Source organism: Sinocyclocheilus anshuiensis, unplaced genomic scaffold (assembly GCF_001515605.1).
Source record: "Sinocyclocheilus anshuiensis isolate Anshui unplaced genomic scaffold, SAMN03320099.WGS_v1.1 scaffold1075, whole genome shotgun sequence".
Lineage (NCBI taxonomy): Eukaryota > Metazoa > Chordata > Actinopteri > Cypriniformes > Cyprinidae > Sinocyclocheilus > Sinocyclocheilus anshuiensis.
Window position 1 is genome coordinate 1,336,380 of NW_015544163.1, and position 6,987 is coordinate 1,343,366.

The following is a 6,987-nucleotide window of genomic DNA, read 5'->3' on the forward strand; positions in this document are numbered from 1 at the left end:
AATCTTGGGTATTTTTAAAAGGAAAGTATATTTATAATGCAATGTTAATCGACATGGCCTTTATCACCGTATATAATACTATCATTCTGTAATATGAAACCACGTCTGGTCACAAAAATAAGTATTTCAAACACTCGACTATGTTATTAAGTTAATTTGGAGGAAAAGCATGTCAATAAATTATATCTTTGTTGGACAACAGTTTTGTAAACAGGCTCATACACATGCAAAACTGTATCGCACACGTGCTACTGTAGTACATTTATTCAGACCGATTTTTTGTGCACTGTACAGCCCTAACCAAACCAGTTACAGCTCGAGCTTCTCATTTAGCGATATAGGCTACTCCTCCTCAATTTCACGTCCGCTTTCCGTGATGTCGCTCCGCACTGTCGCACACAGAAATATGTCAACAACTAGACTTTATCGTTATTATCGCAGGAAGACTAATTCTTATCGTGGGGAGAATTTTTACCGGTATATCGCAAACGATAAGATATCGCCCATCCCTACTAGATCGGTAACTTAACAAATGGCCAAACAAACAGAATAGTCTTAGTGTTTTAGATTCATGATAATATAACCTAAATTAATGCATTTCATTGTCAATTTTAGTTACAATGAATGAATGAATGAATGAATGTGTGCAACAAAAATAAATCACAATGCACCAACTAGTGTCCAAACAGCGGTATTACTGGTACCTAACTTACAGAGCTGTCATGTGGTAACATTAAATGAACTGATTTTATTCAAAAAATTATATTAAACATGTCTGAATCTACCTGAACACAATAGGTTACCAACAAAAGTCATTTTTAAAGTCTGGCAGAAATAGTGAAACAAAGTTAGTATAGTAGTTTTCATTAAAATAATTACTGTACATACACGTATTATATATACAAGTACTGTACATTCAATATTATGCAATGATATTAATATGGCATTTTACAGTAAGCCTACCTTACAGCAAACTGTCTGGATCTCTCCGCCATGTATGTATTTTTATGATAGAAAATAACGTCAAATTGCCTAGTTTTATAATATGGTGTGACATTTTTGTGATTACCATGGTATGTTTTCGTGTATCATCGAGTAAATGTAATTTATTCCACAAATGAGTGAATTACCTCTGCCAGGACATATCGTTTCCGCTTTTGTCGTTCTAGATATGTGATGGTTACCTGGAATTAACGTAGATCCAGGAGGTGTATTAATCAATCGTTATTCATCATCGGTCGGTATTTGTTTTCAAATCAGAATTGGCAGGTTCCTACCTGAGTAAACTGATCACGTGAGTTCAATTTCTTACAGATCACGCGTACTTCAGTCGTGTTCCCGTCGTTGTTAAGAATGGTGAATATCTGTGATTTTGTATCATATTATTTTAATGTATTGTCATAACTATAAACACATTGGTTTGTAGCGCAAAATGTTTACTGCATTTAGCTACAGAGGCTAATGATTTGGAAATCTCACACATTACAAAAATAAACCATGGTTTAGTAAAAGTGTAACCATGGTTTTTTGGCGTGTTTATTACCATTTGTTTTACTCCAAATAGTTGAACTATGGTTAGTGTAGCAAAACCATGGTTAATTTGTGGTTAACATGGTTTTACTATAGTTCCCCTTCTAGGGAACTCCACGCTGCGCCCCCTAGGGGCCACATTGGGGAATTCAGCCTGCATGACCAGTGTCTGAAGCATGTGTGAAACAACGCCAATCTATTGGTCCACATGGCCCATGACGTCATAGGCAGGGTGCCCGGAAGGGCACCTGCTGAATACGTCATCCTCTTTGCTGTCTTCGGGAGCCGTCTATTTGAAGTGTGTGTGAGAGACCGAGGCAGGTGAGCGGTGTGTAAAGTGTGTCCCTCCATGCCCGAGGTTTCTGGCACTTGAGGACACACACAATGTGTCATGTGTCTTGGTCAGGAGCTTGCACGTTCAGTGCTCGAGGGCTCTGAACGTACTCATTGTGATTGTTATCCAATGAGAAGCTCCATTCTCGTTTGTCCCTCTTAAAAATAAGTGACAAGCGTTTGCGTCTCGTGGTTCTGGTCCCGCTGCTGCCGAGGCACGGCAAAGACTCGGATGGTGGGATTCGCAGGTTTAAGATGCTCCTCTTCGAGCAGCGCCTTTGGGAATGTGTGCCTCCGTGTTTGGATTCTAACACTCGAAGGCATATTCTGCTTTCGCGTTTGTCTCGGCGAAGAGTACACACTCATCGTGATGAGTCACGATGTCTAAGCTCGGCTCGCGTTTGTTCCTATTCCCGAGGGATGCAGGACAAAGTGTTTGTGTCTTGCGGACCGGTTCCACCATTGCCGCAGCACAGTTTATCTCACCTCGCGGTCATCACTTTGATCTGCGGAATCCGCACACCCTCTCTAAATGGATTGTCAGATGTCACAGATTGGGTTTTTATGACGATGAAGTGTGAGCACGGAGTCGTTTCAGCCCTGATCCTGCGAGATCGTGGGTGGAGCTATATTCAGCTCGGTCGTTCCTCAATATGCATGTTATTGTTGTGGAGAGCCTTGCTGGGCATGAATATATTTAAATACTCTGTGGAGAGAAGCTTGCTAGCTTTCTCTCCCAGGGTGTTTCAGCACCTAGAGTGGTTATAGGGAATGTCTCTTCCTGTGTTAAGCCGGAGTGTAGCCGTCTGCGGATGGTTATGCTCCAGCTCAAGCTTACTTTGCTCTGGAATATGGCGGTCTGAGGGCAGGTATGTTCTAGCCTAGCTTCTATAACTAGGTTGTGTTCCCCTTGGCACAAGTTCTCGAGTAAGCGCTGAAGTCTTTGTCTAGGAATCTGCTATTCAATGATAGCTGTGTTCCAGCACGGAGACTGCTGCCCTTTTAGGGTTTTAAATTGTGGTCTCCGTGAGCCCCTTGCCTGGACTGTGCTGTTTCCCCTTCGGGGTTTTAAGTAGATGGCCCACTTCCGTGGTCTGGGCAATCTACATCCTTTTTTGAGGGAACTGCTATTCGAGGATAGCTGTGTCCAGCCCTCTAGAGTTATGGCCACTGCTTACATCAGGCTTTGATCTCAGACTAATGATGTTTATGTGTTCGCACTTTAGCAAATCATTTACTGATGGTCCGGATCTCCCTCTTGTGAGCTCCTGGTCAATAGCACGGTGCTTCGCTAGCCTACTGTGGGACTGACATTATGGCAGGACGGGCTTACTTGAATACAGCTATCTGAGGCTAGCTGTGTTTTATTAGCAGTGCAGTGACCCCTCTCCTGGAGTGGTCTCCTTTCCTAGAGCTTAGCTATCTGAGGATAGCTATGTGCTAGCTCAGTGATTGCTCCCCTGCTTAGGGTTTTAAGTAGCGGTCTCTTGAGCCCTTACCTAGACAGTGCTGTCTCCCCTCTTTGGGTTGTAAGTAGACCGCCCACTCTTTGTGGTCTGGGTAGTTTCAGTCGGTCCCCCTTCTGGTAGCCCTTCCTAGGTACATAGCTATCTGAGGATATCCATGTGCTAACTCAGTGACTGCTCCCCTTCTTAGGGTATTTAAGTAGCGGTCTCCTTGAGCCCTTGCCTAGACAGTGCTATCTCCCCTGCTAGGGTTGTAAGTAGATAGCCCACTCACTGTGGTCTGGGCAGCTCTGCAGGAAGGCTATCTAGGCAAGCTGTGTATGTTATTCTGGTCTACAAGCCTTCATAAGGCCTTTAGAAGATAGCTATCTGAGGATAGCTGTGTTCTAGCTCAGCAGCTACTCTCATTACCTAGGATTTAAGTGGCGATCACTTGAGCTCCTCTAGAGGCTTTCTAGTTAGCATCTTCAGTGGTCTTGTGTATCCAGGCTAGTATTGCTCACATAGCATAGCTATCTGAGGATAGCTGTGTTCACACTTGGGTGGGATGTTCCCCTTGATCTATTTGGGTTCCCCCATTTCTGCCAAGTTGCGTGAGCGGCCCGTGGCGTCAGTGGCATGGCCCCTTTCTGAGGTAAGGCTTGGTGTATGTATGTTGCTTCCTTGGTGCTCTCCCACCAGGTGGACAGGCATGCGCCTCGGCACGGCTTGGTTGGATTTCGTTCCCCAATGTGCCCCCTAGGGGGCGCAGCATGGAGTTCCCTAGAAGGGGAACGTCTCGGGTTACACATGTAACCATGGTTCCCCGAGAGGGTACGAGATGCTGCGCCCCCTTGCCATGCCTTCGGGCGGCCTGTTTACATCTCCTTCAGACAGCCAAGTGGCTGACTTATTCAGCAGGTGCCCATTTATGCTTCCGGGCACTCTGCCTATGACGTCATGGGCCATGTGGACCAATAAATTGGCGTTGTTTCACATGTGCTTCAGACACCGGTCATGCAAGCTGCATTCCCCAATGTGCCCCCTAGGGAGCGCAGCGTCTCGTTCCCTCTCGGGGAACCATCGTTACATGCGTAACCCAAGATGTTTTATTTGTAGTAAAACCATGTTTAATTTTCGTAAAGGGCATCTTACTTCTGTGTTGAAAAATTATGTAGATAAAGTCCACATTTCAAAACAAGAATATAACAAAACAATTTTGTTTTTCTTTTATCTCTCTATTTAAATCAGTTCATATCATCTTGGATTTTTCTTCATAGAACTTGTTCCAATGCATTTTTTAATTAGATGAAAACGCTGCCTTAGTGTTAAACAAGATGTGCAGTGTAATTAAATTGACCTAATTTTGGCACAACATTTGCAGGCCTGTAAAGCCTTAAAATGCTGCCTACATAGGCAGCTCACTAGGTTTTGCAGCAGAGCATGAGTATCACTCTGGGATTCTGACAGGTTCAGACACATGTCTGTTTTTGAGAGATTACACAGTGATATTGAGTGAGAAAGTCTTCACTCTGCTGAATCTTCACACTACTTTAACACAGTAACAGGTGTGATGCTGTTCTCCTCACTGTCTAGTTCGCATTCATCCACTTTTGTCATTTTCTACACGCAGGAATTCTAATTTATTTCTTTACTGAATCTTCTCAGCCCACCCCTTTCACTTATGAGGGAGAATGTAAGCGAGAGAGAGAGAGACGGCAGGGAAATGAAAAAGCACATATGAACTCTTTCACCCCTTTACCAAAATCAAACATCTAATTTAACAGTTATGCTATGCATACCGGGCTGCTATTAAAGCTTGCGATTCATTATTTATACAGTCTGTCGCTTAGAGCCGAGCTGATGGATAATGCTGTTAGAGATGGAATCTCTTTCTATATCTTTCTCAAATGAACTCGTGCCATAAAAATGAAGCTTTGTTAGAGTGATCCAATACAGTCTCATCTAATGAGTAATAGTCCAATCAGTATTAAATTAATAAATTCATACCAGTTATTATTGTTTTTAAAGATCTATTCTGCAGTCAAAGAAGCAATGAGTATCAGTAAAGTAGACCACTGAGTGCAGAGTGGTGTGTGTGTACTTTATAGCCTCAGGCATATGTGTGAACATGAGGAAAGACCTGCCATTCTGTCGCTCTCGGTAATCAATGCGAGTCACTGAGCTATATTTTATTAAACGGCCATATTCTTTCTATCACTTCACACTCATTTACTGGGCTGTAGGAAAATGACTTTACGAGAAGGACGGCATGGAGAAAATCAGCCTTTTCCCTTCCACATCACACATATGACTGATCAAGTATGCAAAGTAAACAGGTGCCGCAGAAATGCACTCTGTGACCCACAGCAATGGAGAGAGCGTGCTTTCCATCAATGTCATGTTATTACTGCTGCGTTTGATTGGTATCTAAATAAATATTTATGCAAAAAGAATGATAGGAAGGAATTTAACGTACTGTGTTATTGCTTTGTGCTCATGTTTTACAACACCAAGGTTATTCATTTACGTTGGTGTTAAAAATGTAACTTGTTCTTCGTATTATAATTATTTCATATTATTATTATTAGTGATGCTGTTACACTCCATAATATTAACTCATCCCACATCGTTTGTGCTACGGACATAAATGAGTCCTCAAATCATGCATCTTGTTAAGGAGAGGTATGCTGTAAATAAGTAATGAGAAATCACTAATCAGACTTCTTTTCCGAGGTGGACAATAAAATAGGTTAAAAAAGCATATCTAGATACCAAAGTACAGTAATATACCACCAATAAATCATCTTGAAAACTCTAAAATCACATAGCGATTCACTCAAAATGCATACTGTAGCACCACTCATACTCTGTTCAGAAAGTGTAAAGTTTCTTTAAATGTAAGATACTATCAAAAAAATATTATAATTGATAAAGCCTGGAAATATACATATCATAAATACATAGAATATATACACATGGGCACAAATTTGGATTATTATTTATAAGATACATTTTTTTTATTTTTGTGATAGCAAGCAAAAGAAAAAAATACATTTGCATTTTATATTAATAAGAATAATTGCCTATATCTCTACCTAATATTTATTAAAAAAAAATTACCAATGCAATTGAAATAAAGGATTTTTTATTTTAAGGAATAAGGATTAAGGAATTTTTTTAAATAAAGGATTACTATTTTCATTTTCCTCATTCTGGAAAAAAGTGGTATCGGGAACATTATAATTGTTTTATTATTTTACTTGTTCTGGAAAAAAAAGTGGTATTGGAACATTATTATTTTAATATTTTTTTTTAAAAGATAAAATATAAATGAATGATAAAAGTAACAGTAAAAGTAACAGAAGCTCGTACAATACATTTGAACAGGCATAATTAAGCATGAAATTGACTAAAGGATGACAAAAAAAAATCTAACTACTATGGTCATTTCTTTGGTTTCTCTACCTAAAATATATATATTTTTAAAAATATGTAATTAAATTACAGAGTAATCGGTAGTACATAAATGAGTTCTGAAAAAAATGGTATCGGGGCATCTCTAATTATTATACTATTATTAATTATTATTATATTAAAGGGGTCATATGATGCGATTAAAATTTATCCTTTCTCTTTGGAGTGTTACAAGCTCTTGGTGCATAAAGAAGATCTGTAA